Below are 13,773 nucleotides of genomic sequence, written 5' to 3' on the forward strand. Positions count from 1 at the left end.
CAATTTTAGATGTAAAGTAGTTTGCAAAGTCAAGGGCAGAAAGATAGGAGGTGAGATGAGGTGGGGGCGGGCAGAGGAGGGATTTGAAAGTTGCAAAGAGAAGCTGGGGCTTTGAGGACTGGGAAATATGATTGTTTGAAGATAGACAGGGCAGCACTGTAACATGAGAGCATAAATTTGAAATGGAGGAAGTCTGCCTTAGAGTGTGAATTCCTCCACTGTCGCTCAGCGATTCGTGAACACTTTTGCAGGTATCTGGATTTGGAATGGCGGGGTTGAGGTGTGGATCTGCGAGGGTGAGTAGTGATTCCTGGAGCAAAAAATTCTTGAGCAGAAGTAAGTGAGGCATTGTACAGGGAAGTGGCTTGTTCATGACAGGAAAGAGAGGCCATAGGGGAAAGAATAGAGTCAAGCAGGGAGGAAAAAGAAACAGTTCTGATAGCCTCAATGTTATGTTTAGTAATGGCAGCCTTAGGGGGCAGAGGAGGGAGAGGAGAGAGAGGGATTAGTAAAAATATAGAAAGTGATGGTCAGAGAGGGGAAATAGGGAATTAGAGTAATCAGAAATATCACAGTGGTGAGTAATGACCAGATCCAGTGAGTGCCCACTCAAATGGGAGGGTAAGGAGGTCCATTGGGATAAACCCAATTAAGATGTGGGGGTAAGGAGTTTAGAGGTAGAGGATTCTGTGGGGATATCAATTGGAATATTAAAGTCACCTAAGATAATGGAGGGAAGATCTAAGGAGACAAAGTGAGTAAGCCGGGAAGCAAAGTTGTCATGGACTTTGGAGAGAGGACCAGGGGGACGGTAAATGACAGCTACTCAAAGGTGTACCTGTAGGAAAAGGTGTACTGGTGTACTGGTAGGAAAAGGCGTATGGCATGAACCTCAATGTGGAGAATTGGAGATGAAAAGGTCATGGGTGGAGACCAGTTTATTACAAACCAATCTGGCATTCCAAAGAGCACAGGATAGAGAAACAGCATTTACGGGAGAGATGTGAATGAGATTATCGTGGTTGCTGTAGCATGGAGGTGAGATTTATTTGGAGGGATTGATATGAATAGAGTGTAGCAATGGTGCAGACATATAAGCTAGGGAGTGAACCTGTAGGAGGTGGGCAGGGAGGGAGTTTAATAAGATGTGGATGGTGGTGGGGTGAAGTGAAAGGGAGAGGAGTATAAGAGGAGGGGTTAGCAGTGGGGTAGTAGGACCAAGGTGTGGTAGAACAGGATGAAAGTGAGTAATGAGAGAGGAGGGGAAGGGAGACACACAGAAGAGGAGGGCGCAGGGGAGGAGGAGGTGGAGGAGACAAGGGGGAAAATGATAAAGGTCAAAGCAGGGGACAGAACAGAAGATTAGGTAGAGACCAAGTGAAGGAGGGAGTTGAAGAAAACATGGTCATGGTGTGAATGAGGTAGCTGAGGGGAAGAAAACTGGAAGTTGGAATTAAATTTCAATGCGAGAGAAGGTACAGAGATTTGCAGCAATGCAAGTGAAAGAACAGTGTTCGAAAAGGTATATGCACAACAACAAAAGTTTTGTCATTGAGTGAAAAGAAGTGGAGATTTAACGTGTGCAAAATTTGAAAATTAAAGTAGACTGTATTATGAGATAGCGGATATAAGGCTAGGTAAGAGAGTAATGTTAAAAACACAGCATTTCAAAGTGGGAAGAGGCAAACTGACATAGGCACAGATACAATAATCATTGATATTTTGTGAAATTCAGAAAGCCATCAGAAATAAAAGCAATTGAAGTGCTGAGATCTTGTCGTGATCAAACAGGGAGTCCAGTATACAGACAGCAGATATTTGTAGTGATAAGTTTGGAACCCACAAGGTTTGGTCCAAAATTTGTCCTTACATTGATTTCATTACCAAAAGTAGGAAGTCAGCATGTTCTCCTTCGGTGTCTCTCTGTTTAATGCAGGTATAACGCTACAGTTATTTCTTTTATTATTTATTACCAGTTATTTATATAGCGCACACATATTCCGCAGCGCTTTACAGAGAATATTTGGCCATTCACATCCATCCCTGCCCCAGTGGAGCTTACAATCTATATTCCCTACCACATGCATACACACTAGGGGTAATTTTGTTGGTAGCCAATTAACCTGGAGTGTTGGAGGAAACCGAAGCACCCGGAGAAAACCCACGCAAGCACAAGGAGAATATACAAACTCCACACATGTAGGGCCCTAGTGGGTCTCGAACCCACAACTCAGTGCTGTGAGGCAGTAATGTTAACCATTACACTGTCTGTGCTGCCCTTTGTATGCACTTTGTAACTGTACTTTGGAAACTGAACCCTCCTCCCAGGCCTACAGCTTAGATAACTCCAGAGACATAAGTACTTTCAAGCCCTCTTGAGCTGCTTCTCCAAAACTAGATACGAAGTATTTGGAAATTTCAGTGGAGGTAAAGGAAAGTTGTCCCTATAACCGACAATAAATATCAAAACAACGTTTATTGTTATATCATTGTTTTATATAATTAAAATCAGTGAAATAAGAGAAGAGAATATAATGATAAAGTAGGGAATTTAAAATAAGTTGTAATTTTTTTTATTTCCCTATATAAATAAAGATGAATATGGTCATGAGTTGAGTTTTTTGTCTGTGTATATATAATGGTACCTGGGTATTTAATGTGATCTCCATATATTTGTCTTTAGCAACATATCATATGTAATCCACCTTATTTATCACTAGTATTTTTGTATGTATGGTGTTACAAATAAAACTATAAATTTGTGTAACATGACAGGTAATTAAATAGTAATAATGTAAATACAAAGCAAACTTCCTGGAACTGTTAGTTTAGGTATATGTTTAGCACAATATTTACCCATATAGGTCTGTATAGAGTATTATATTGTTGCTCAGTATGTATTCAGTCACAGTTTAAGCATATCCTTACTGTTTGTAATAGTGTAGCTGTTTCAATTTAATTTTCAATTCTTTATAAATTACTATGTAATTGCAAGTTGCCAAGAGACAGGCAGCTTCTCTTCTCCCCTAGTCTCTCTCTCTAGTCCTGGTGATCATTCATTGGAAGAAGGTTGGAATTCAGACTCTACTACATAGGTTACCCAGTTATTTAACCTGTTGTGCCATTCATCAAAAAGGTAATGCAGGAGATATCACAGATATCCCCTGCTTACCTTTCTCCCCGGGAATGGCCTACTGTCCCATACACTAGTATGGGGACAGAATTCAGCAAGCTCCGAAAATACAATATTTTCAGAGCTTGACTGTGGGAGCATTTGCTCTCACAACCCACTGGTTGCGAAGAGGGATCCTGTAGGTCACACAGGCACATTTACTTTTACTGTCCGAAAGAAGTAGTGGAAAGATTCACTGATCGCATTGAGTTGGAATGTTAATTATCGGATTCCGGGCCTGATTCAGACCCACTCGCGAGCGGCTGTCCGCTCGCAAGTGGGTCGATGGACTGCACTGAGCATGCGCACGACGGAGGGAGCTCCGTCGTGCGCATGCGCCAGACACGACGAGCGAAGGACTTTCCTTCGCTCGTTGTGTCCGATCAAAGGGGGCGTGCTGTCAATGTTGATTGACAGCACGCCCCCTTTGGTGGGCGTGCCGGGGGCGTGCCTCCCTGACGGGGGCGTTCCCACGGGAACGCCTCCCGTCAGAAGCCGGCCCACTGACATCACTAGTGATGTCAGTGGGAGTGATTTTGGCTCTGATAAAGCCAAAATCACTCCGGAGCTTGCGGTTGAAAACCTCAACCGCAGGCTCCGGCTCGCAATTTCGATGGTCGCGATGGTCACGACCATCGCGGCCATCAAAATGCACGCTCGTATAGCCTGTGGGTGGTGACCCACAGCTATACGAGCGTCCAGGAGGACGCTCCATGAAAATGGAGCCCGGCCCTCATGCAGAGTGTGCGCTCTGCTCAGAGCGTACGGCTCTGAATGAGGGCCTCCGTTCGGATCTCGATAATTACCATAATGAATAGAGCCCATAGTGATAGTTCCTGTTTAGTTGTTTCTATCTGTTCTGGCTTTTATCCTGTTCTGCTTGCCCTGGCTGTGGAGTGTTCCTGAATATTCTGCTTCTGTCTTTGATATTAGATAATTTTGCAGCTCTGTTTTATATTTATTTTCATTATTTCACATTTGGTATTATCGTTATTACTGTGTTTGCTACCTCATGTTAGAAGTTAAGGTTGGTTATCTTACCCAATATGTAGTATAAGGCACTATTTTTAACATGTTCAGTCAATAGATAAATGCTGAGACTCATGATTATGTAAAGAGAGAAAGTAATTCTTTGGTGTAGATAAATCATAATAAGAGAAACATGCAATCAGTTATGATGATATACTCCACATTGGATTTCTGCATCCAGTAGATTTTAATACAGTAAGTAATTTAGAGGGAGATGTAGTCAGCATCCCAGCATACAAGATGCTGACAGGTGAAATATTGGTGCCAAAATCCCGACAGCGTTGGGATCCAGCACCAGAATCCCAACCGCCGGCATCCCAAAGGTAAGTATCAGGTGTTAGGGGGAAGGTAGTGTGCGGGGTTAGGGTTAGGCATTAGGGGTAAGGTTAAAGTTAGGCACTAGGGGGGAGGGTTAGGTTTAAGGTGCATGGAGGGAGAGGTTGGGATTAGACACTAGGGGGATGGTTAGGTTTAAGCACTGGGGAGGGAGAGTTAGGTTTAGGGTGCAGGGAGTGGAAGGTTAGGGTTAGATACTAGAGAGGCAGGTTAGGGTTAGGCACCAGGGAGGGAGGGTTATGGTTAGGAGTAGTGGTAAGGGTTAGTCTTACCTGCTTTCCTTAAGGGTTTCAGATTCTGACTGTCTTGATGCCGCTGTCAGTATTCTGACCAGCAGCATCCCGACCACTGGGATCTCATAAAAAACTCCCTCTGTACTTATTTAAATACAATTTGAGAGGAACCCATCATAAATCTTTACACTCAGATTTGATAGTCGGTCTGGTTAGCGTTGCTAAGCACAAAACATCTTAAAAACTTCACGTCTTAGCTGATTTCCAACAAGACACGGGGGAGGATTCAATTATTTAGGTCAGGGTGTTTTATTCCTCTGCCCTGCATTCTTCGCCATCATCGTGGCTAAACATCCGGCTGGTCAGGTCCAGATTAAAAAAAAATTTTTTTCTGGGCGTGTAAAATTGTTGCTCAGCAATGTGTGCTTCTTCACACCGTGAGCTGACTGTGGACAACACTGTTGTGATTGTTGTTGCTTCCCCTCCCATCCACCAGGACAGCTTCCCCATTGGCCCCGATGTCAGCGTGCTGTCCACCACAGTTGTTTTCCGTGTTCTTCCAGGTCTTTTGGTGTTGTTGATTTGGCCACACCTAATGTTTTTGCTATCTCTCTGATGGGTTTGTTTTGATTTTTCAGCCTAATGATGCTTCACTGATAGTGACAGCTCTTTGGAGCTCATATTGAGAGTCAACAGCAACTGATATATATATATACAGTCAGGTGCATAAATATTGGGACATTGAGAGAATTTTCATATTTTGGCCTCTATTCACCACCACAATGGCTTTGAAATGAAACAAACCAAGATGTGCTTTAACTGCAGACTTTCAGATTTAATTTGAGGGTAATTATATCCAAATCAGGTGAACGGTGTAGGAATTACAACGGTTTCTATATGTGCCTCCCACTTTTTAAGGGGCCAAAAGTAATGGGACTATCAACTCAAAAGCTATTTCATGGACAGGTGTGGGCTATTCCCTCCTTATTTCATTATCAATTAAGCAGGTAAAAGGTCTGGAGTTGATTCTTGGTGTGACATTTGCATTTGGAATCAGTTGCTGTCGACTCTCAATATGAGATCCAAAGAGCTGTCACTATCAGTGAAGCATCATTAGGCTGAAAAATCAAAACAAACCCATAAGAGAGATAGCAAAAACATTAGGTGTGGCCAAATCAACTGTTTGGAACATTCTTGAAAAGAAAGAATGCACCGGAGAGCTCGGCAACACCAACAGACCCGGAAGACCAAGGAAAACAACTGTGGTGGATGACAGAAGAATTATTTCCCTGGTGAAGAAAAACCCCTTCACAACAGTTGGCCAAATCAAGAACACTCTCCAGGAGGTAGGTGTATATGTTTCAATGTCAACAGTCAAGAGAAGACTTCACAAGAGTGAATATAGAGGGTTCACCACATGATGTAAACCATTGGTGAGCCTCAAAAACAGGAAGACCAGATTAGAGTTTGCCAAACAACATCTAAAAAAGCCATTACAGTTCGGGAACAACATCCTATGGACAGATGAGACAAAGATCAACTTGTACCAGAGTGATGGGAAGAGAAGGAAAGGAAGTGCTCATGATCCAAAACATACCACCTCATCAGTGAAGCATGGTGGTGGTAGTGTCATGGCGTGGGCATGTATGTCTGCCAATGGAACTAGTTCCCTTGTATTTATTGATGATGTGACTGCTGCCAAAAGCAGCAGAATGAATTCTGAAATGTTTCGGGCAATATTATATGCTCATATTCAGTCAAATGCTTCAGAACTCATTGGACGGCGCTTCACAGTGCAGATGGACAATGACCCGAAGCGCATACTGCACAAGCAACCAAAGAGTTTTTTAAGGCTAAAAAGTGGAATGTTATGCAATGGCCAAGTCAATCCCCTGACCTGAATCTGATTGAGCATGCATTTCACTTGATGAAGACAAAACTGAAGGGAAAATGCCCAAGATCAAGCAAGAACTGAAGACATTTGCAGTAGAGGCCTAGCAGAGCATCACCAGGATGAAACCCAGCATCTAGAGATTTCTATGCATCCCAGACTTCAGGCTGTAATTGCCTGCAAAGGATTTGCAACAAAGTATTAAAAGTGAAAATTAGATTTAGGATTGTTTAGTTTGTCCCATTACTTTTGGCCTCTTAAAAAGTGGGAGGCACATATAGAAACCGTTTTTCCTGTAATTCCTACATCGTTTACCTGATTTGGATGTAATTACCCTCAAATTAAATCTGAAAGTCTGCAGTTAAAGCACATATTGTTTGTTTAATTTCAAAGCCATTGTGGTGGTGATTAGAGGCCAAAATATGAAAATTCTGTCAATGTCCCAATATTTATGCACCTGACTGTAATTGATAATAACACTAAACAATTACATACCAGTTAAATAATAATAAAATTCTAATATTAAAATACTTTTTATTAAAAACTCACACCCTCTAGAGCTGGTGAGAAATTTCAGGTGATAAAAAATATTGGTCAACCTATTTTTCACTTTATCACGTCTAATTTACTTCAATTGAGTAGCCCTGGCCATGTTATAGATAGGCTGGAATTTAGGCATGATAAATCACAATATCACGACCAAAAAATGTTCAATTGACTAAATTTTATCACAACTAAATACATGTTTATCATGGGTAAAAACACTGTGATAAAACAATTGAATTCCCCCCCAGAGATACTCAATTATATATGTATTAAATCTTCATCTTCACTATGGTCAGCTCCACTGGTTAAAATTGGCTACTTACTGCCAGGTGCAAATACATATGGGAAAAATAAGTGTGATGTAACTTATAGCGCATCATCTCTCCTATCCCCTATTTGGGCCTCTTGCAATATTAATATGTTAAATACCCTATAAACTCAGTGTGTGAGTATAATAGTATTTATTCAACATGTGTGCATAGACTATATTTTTTTTAATACCCAGAAGCAACATACACTCCCTTAATTTGATCAACAGCTGCATGTTTGCAATTTACATTATATCACCACGAGGTCAGTAATCTTGGTACATGGGTCAAGAGAAACCATTACTTTACAATAGATATTTTATAACACATAGCAGTTTTCAAATCTGCAACAGTAAAATAATTGTTATAATTACAGTAATCTAAAACCATTAGATTACAACAGAAATTACAAAACACATTTCTATGTTTTAAAATCTGCAACAATTAAACAATTGTTTCAATTAATTTAGTGACATACAAATCCGGTCATGTTATTAAATGAGTCCTCTCTAACATCCTCCCATGACAGCCTACATTTCTGCTGTCTACTGTGTTGGTTAACAGACAGCCTGTGTTCAGATAATAGCTTGCTCAACAGACTCTTGCCAATAGTTGATCTTGTCAAGGCAAGATGTTAAAGAGAAGCTGTCATATTTTAGATAATCCTATCATTTGTTTACATAGAGTAAGTACCCTCCTCCCGCCCCCAACAAAAACATAAAAAAATAATAAATTAATAATAATAGAACTTTTATTATTAGGGGAGCTATATATACTGGATGCCTTTTTACTAAGTGGAATACCATGAATGTTTCAATATTTATATGTGCAATAAGTATGTAACATGTTTGTGCTATATTAAATATTTTTTTATGGTTAAGAGAAGCCTATATTACTATTATTGATCAAGCAAGCATATGTAATCATACCCAGAATTAGTGCAGCTCCTGTTTTGTGTACTTTAACATTTTTCACCTTTACAAATTTCTCAATTAGTGATGCAGCATGAATAGTGATGCTGTATGTGAAAGTCAGCTGCTGTGAAAATGGTGGCATTGGCATCACAAAGGGGGTGTGGGCCACACCCGGGTGTCACCTGCCGAGGGGTCACACCAAAGTGCCAACTCCTCCTCAGTGACAGGAGCCAGTTGCTGCACTGTAGCATTATGTGCAGAACTCATCTCCTGACAAAGTGAGGGAGCCGTTACTGCAAATAGACTGGTCCCTGGGGGCAGTCTGCATCCCTGGAGTGACTAAAATGGGGGTTTGGCAAGGCCATGCCCCCTTTTTTCCAGCATGTGACTTGGCTGCGCGCACTATTCTCCTGCCCGCACCGGCTGCCACCCAGAGGATGGGCACCACTGGCTAGTGGTCTTGAAAATGAACTGAGAGTGGTCCGAAACATCAACATACATGTTGTCGTAAAAGCCAATGTGGTGTACATAGTGTTATGAATAACAAAAGCCCGCTATTTTTCATGACTTATTGATACATTTTTAAAGGTGAAAATTAGGTGTGTAGGAGAGCACTCACCAGACTCACCAAAATTTATGCAAAAAAGTTCAAAACATTTTTAATTTAAACCACATGCATAGTCGACATTTCAGACGTGTCAAGACTGACAAAACAACCCACCAGCCATTACAAACATCAGGCTAGGTTGTTGTTTTGAGCTTTTTTGCATACATTTTGAAGAGTCTGGTGAGTGCTCTACACCTACAAATATACTTGGGGATTTTAACTAACAGGATTCTCTGAGATGTGGCACCCCAGCAGCTATTAAAGTTGGAGGCTCGTGAGTGCGGTTTTCTTGTTGGAATATATATATATATATATATATATATAGGTCACCAGGTGCGGCACTCACGGACAGAAATAGAATTACAGATGGTGATCAGGACAAGTTGACGTTTCAGTTTTTTATAACTGCCTTCAGAAAATACAAAAATACAATGAAAGAACATTAAATACTTTAAATACCCCATCACCAAACACCATCTGTGAAAAATCAGCGTCATGTTGCAGCGTGGCATCTGTCCAGCAAGTCCATCAGATCTGGCTACACATGATGACATCCTTCCGTCGGCAAGTTAGAAGACAGTTATTAAAAACTGAAACGTCAACTTGTTCTGATCACCATCTGTAATTCTATCTCTGTCTGTGAGTACCGCACCTAACGACCTATACTATCTTGATTTGTGGCGTCACCCGGCCAAGTTGTTATCATCGATCCGAGTGCCGGTTCTGTGCTGTAATATATATATATATATATATATATAATTTCCTTTGTAAACGCACACTCCTTCCAAAATCCAATGTGCCGCGGAGCCCGCTACCAAAATAGATAAACAGCAAACAAAGTGCGGCACTCAGCGGTCTAGTAAACACAACTCAAAGTTCCTTAAGCAAGCTGTCGGGCTTTATTGGCCATCCTCAGGCTACATATATCAAACACAATACATACAAAAGTTACCTTAAATACCCATTGGATCACCATTGCCGCACCGTGCACCCTCGGTCACCTCCCCCACCGCACGAGGAACTTTCGGTTGAACCGGAACACACCTCCCTGTTGTCAGACTGTAACCATGGCAATCTGGCACCTGCAAAGGAGAACCAAAAAAATATAAAAAACGGACACAAATCAATATCAAAAATACAAAATATAAAGGACTGTGTTATAATGAACATTTTTAAAAATACACGTACCCTTCACTAACATAATTGCAGGATTAAATTCTCGATTACACAAAAATGTGAGTTTCTAGTTATCCTAAAATGTCATGTCCCACATTAAATTGATTCACAATATAAAGGTCCAGTTCACCAAAAGTAACATTAGATTTAATCTGTCTAAACACTAGATCTAAAAAAAGACACCATAATTTAATACATCATTGAGGCCCTTTGGTTTAATAGTATCTAAATGATGTATCCATTTCGCCTCTAATCTTAAAAGTTTTTTATTTCTATCTCCTCCCCTCCCATCATCTGGTATATGGTCTATTACCATGTGTCTAAAGCTTGACAGATTATGCTTAGATTCAGCAAAATGACGAGCGATAGGTTGTTCAGACCCCTTTCCACTCAATGCCGATCTAATAGCTGATCTGTTTAGGGCCATGCGCTCCTTAAAGGAACGCATGGTCTTACTCACATAACACATTTCGCAAGGACATTTCACTAAATAGACAACATGGGTGCTGGTGCAAGACAATCTAAATCTGATTTCATATTTCTGTCCTGAATGCGGATGTAAGAAATACTTTCCCACAATCATATGGCTGCATATTAAACAGCCAGTACACTAGTAGCATCCATTTGTTGGTCTGCAAGTGATTTCAAGTGTTTTAGCATGTCCCGTAATGTCAGAATGTACTAGCCAATCTTGCAAGTTCTTTCCTCTTTTGTAGCAAGATCTAATCTATGTTATAGGTATATACCCAATTTAAAGTATTGTTCTGTACTGTTTTTTTCTTCTGTATCATAGTTGTTTCCCTCAGGATCAAATTCACCTTTTGACAAACCTTTATGAGAGATTTCTCTGTATACCCTCTCTTTCTGAACTTGTTCATCATTTTGTCAAGTTCTTCATCAAGGACTTCTGGTTCGCTTGTTATCCTCTTAACCCTGAATAGTTGTGAGTAAGGTAAACTATTGATCATGGGTTGTGGGTGAAAACTATCAGTTCGTAGGACGGTATTTCTGTCTGTGGGCTTTGTATACACCTTAGTGGCCAACTTGTTCTCTATCACTGATTTGTACATCCAAAAAAGAAATCTCTTCCTTGCTGGTCTGATAGGTGAATTTAATGGGATGATCCAATTTGTTAATACCTCCACAAGCTCAATTAATCCTTCGTATCTACCACTCCAGAAAAGGATTACATCGTCAATGTATCTCTTATAAAAGAGATTTTTTTTCTCTAAATTCTCTATTAAAGAAAAATTCTCTCTCAACCTTTGCCATATAGGCATTGGCATATGTAGGTGCCACATGTGAGCCCATAGCACATCCACTTTTCTGGACATAATAATGACTGTAAAAATAAAAATAATCTCTCCTGAGGGGCAGCTCAAGTAGCCAAATGAAAAATTCTACCGACGGACCAACATATAAATCATTATTAGTGATCAGCTCTTGAATTTGCCTGCCAGACGTAGGAGTTCCCAAGGGAATGCCTACCGTCTTAAGCCGGCCCCACTGACATCACTAGTGATGTCAGTGGGAGTGATTTTGGCTCTGATAGAGACAAAATCACTCCTGGCCTTGTGGTTGAAAAACCCAACCACAGGCTTTTGCTCGCAGTTTCAATGGTCGCGATGGTCAAGACCATTGCGACCCACAGCTATACGAGCGTCCAGGAGGATGCTCCATATTAATGGAGGTGGGCCCTGATTCAGAGTGAGCGCTCTGGTCAGAGCGTCCGGCTCTGAATCAGGGCCATAATTCCATCTTCCTTTTGTCAATAAAATCTCTTAATTTGAGTTGCCTGTTAAGGAAATACTGATCGATTTTCCATTCAATGTTACTTTTGGTAAACTGGATCTTTATATTGTGAATCAATTTAATGTGGGACATGACATTTTAGGATAATTAGAATCTCACATTTTTGTGTAATCGAGTATTTAATCCTGCAAGTATGTTAGTGAAGGGTACGTGTTTTTTAAAAATGTTCTTTATAACACAGTCCTTTATATTTTCTATTTTTGATATTGATTTGTGTCCATTTTGTATTTTTTGTTCTCCTTTGCAGGTGCCGGGTTGCCATGGTTACAGCCTGACAGCAGGGAGGTGTGTTCCGGTTCCACCAGAAGTTCCGCGTGCGGTGGGGGAGATGACCGAGGGTGCCTGGTGCGGTAGTGGAGATTCATTCTCCTATACAGATGCTGGGTTGCCATGGTTACAGCCTAAACAGCAGTAAAGTGAGTTCTGGTTTCACCGGAAGTTCCTCATGTAGTGGGGGAGGTGACCGAGGGTGCCCGGCGCGGCAATCGAGATCCAATGGGTATTTAAGGTAACTTTTGTATGTATTGTGTTTGATATATGTAGCCTGAGGATGGGCCAATAAAGCCTGAAAGCTTGCTTAAGGAACTTTGAGTTGTGTTTACTAGACCACCGAGTGCCGCACTTTGTTTGCTATATATATATATATATATATATATATATAGCAAAGGGACTGTGCACCTCTATTAGATATCATTTGGTAACTTCTGCAGATGTTTGGTCAAATGACCCAGCACATGGTGTTTTCCCTGCTTCTGTGTAATACAAGAGCCGGAATTAGTGAGGTAACATGTGGTAACTATAGTGACACATGGTGAGAGTAATTAGTGATATAGATATACAGCTGACCGTGGTGATTAGGAGGTAAGGTGGGCTATTTATGAGACAAAAAAAACATGTATGCTACAACTATTGCGTGACAAACATGTTGCTGGATGTGTGCTGCTGTTGGTTATATGATGCATAATATGCTGCAATCTTGACAAGGGTCTTACGGGACTGAAACGTTGATGATGATACTATGATGCTGCTTGGATTCTCTATATGAGTTAATGAAAAAGCGTTACTACTTTGTTGAGTGCACTCTGTTTGTTCCTATATTGGGAAATACTCTGGATTTTATATATATATATATATATATATATATATATATGTATGTATTGTGGCAGTATCACCAAAGATGGCGGAAGTTGCCCTGGATTCTGTGTGGGGTTGAAGGGATCCGTCCACACAGGGTAGTTAATCTGAGTTTTGTCACGCCTACCTTGCAGAGAGAGTCCATGTGTGGGCTGATGAGAAGGTAGACCAGTCAGGCTGCCATTGAAGAAAGTCTAAGTGGAACTGTGGCAGCCAGAGACCCCAGTGAAGCTAAGCCACGCCATTGGGGGCCAGGAGGCCTGAGTCCAGACCTGCAGGAGGATGGGAGGACCTCAAACCTCTCAGGCTATTTGACGTAAAAGCAGCTAAGCTACAGGCAAAGGAAGCCAGTGTCCATACCTGCAGGTGGCAGGGAGGACCACAAGAGAAACTTTGTGTGAAAGCCAGTCCAGAGCCTGTCATAGACTCTGCAGGAAGTAGAGAGAGACTTTGGACTTTATTTGCAGACTAGTTGCCTAAGGTTAGTCCGGGGTGAAGAAGTGAGTCAGTGCCCTAAATGGGGCTAGGCATTTGTTGTTTTCTTTACACATTATGAGGACAGTAAAGTACTTATCTTTTATTTATATCTTAAAAAATGTGGACCCTGATTGAGCA

This window comes from Taudactylus pleione, unplaced genomic scaffold, assembly GCF_031769625.1.
Source record: "Taudactylus pleione unplaced genomic scaffold, aTauple2 ptg000093l, whole genome shotgun sequence".
Lineage (NCBI taxonomy): Eukaryota > Metazoa > Chordata > Amphibia > Anura > Myobatrachidae > Taudactylus > Taudactylus pleione.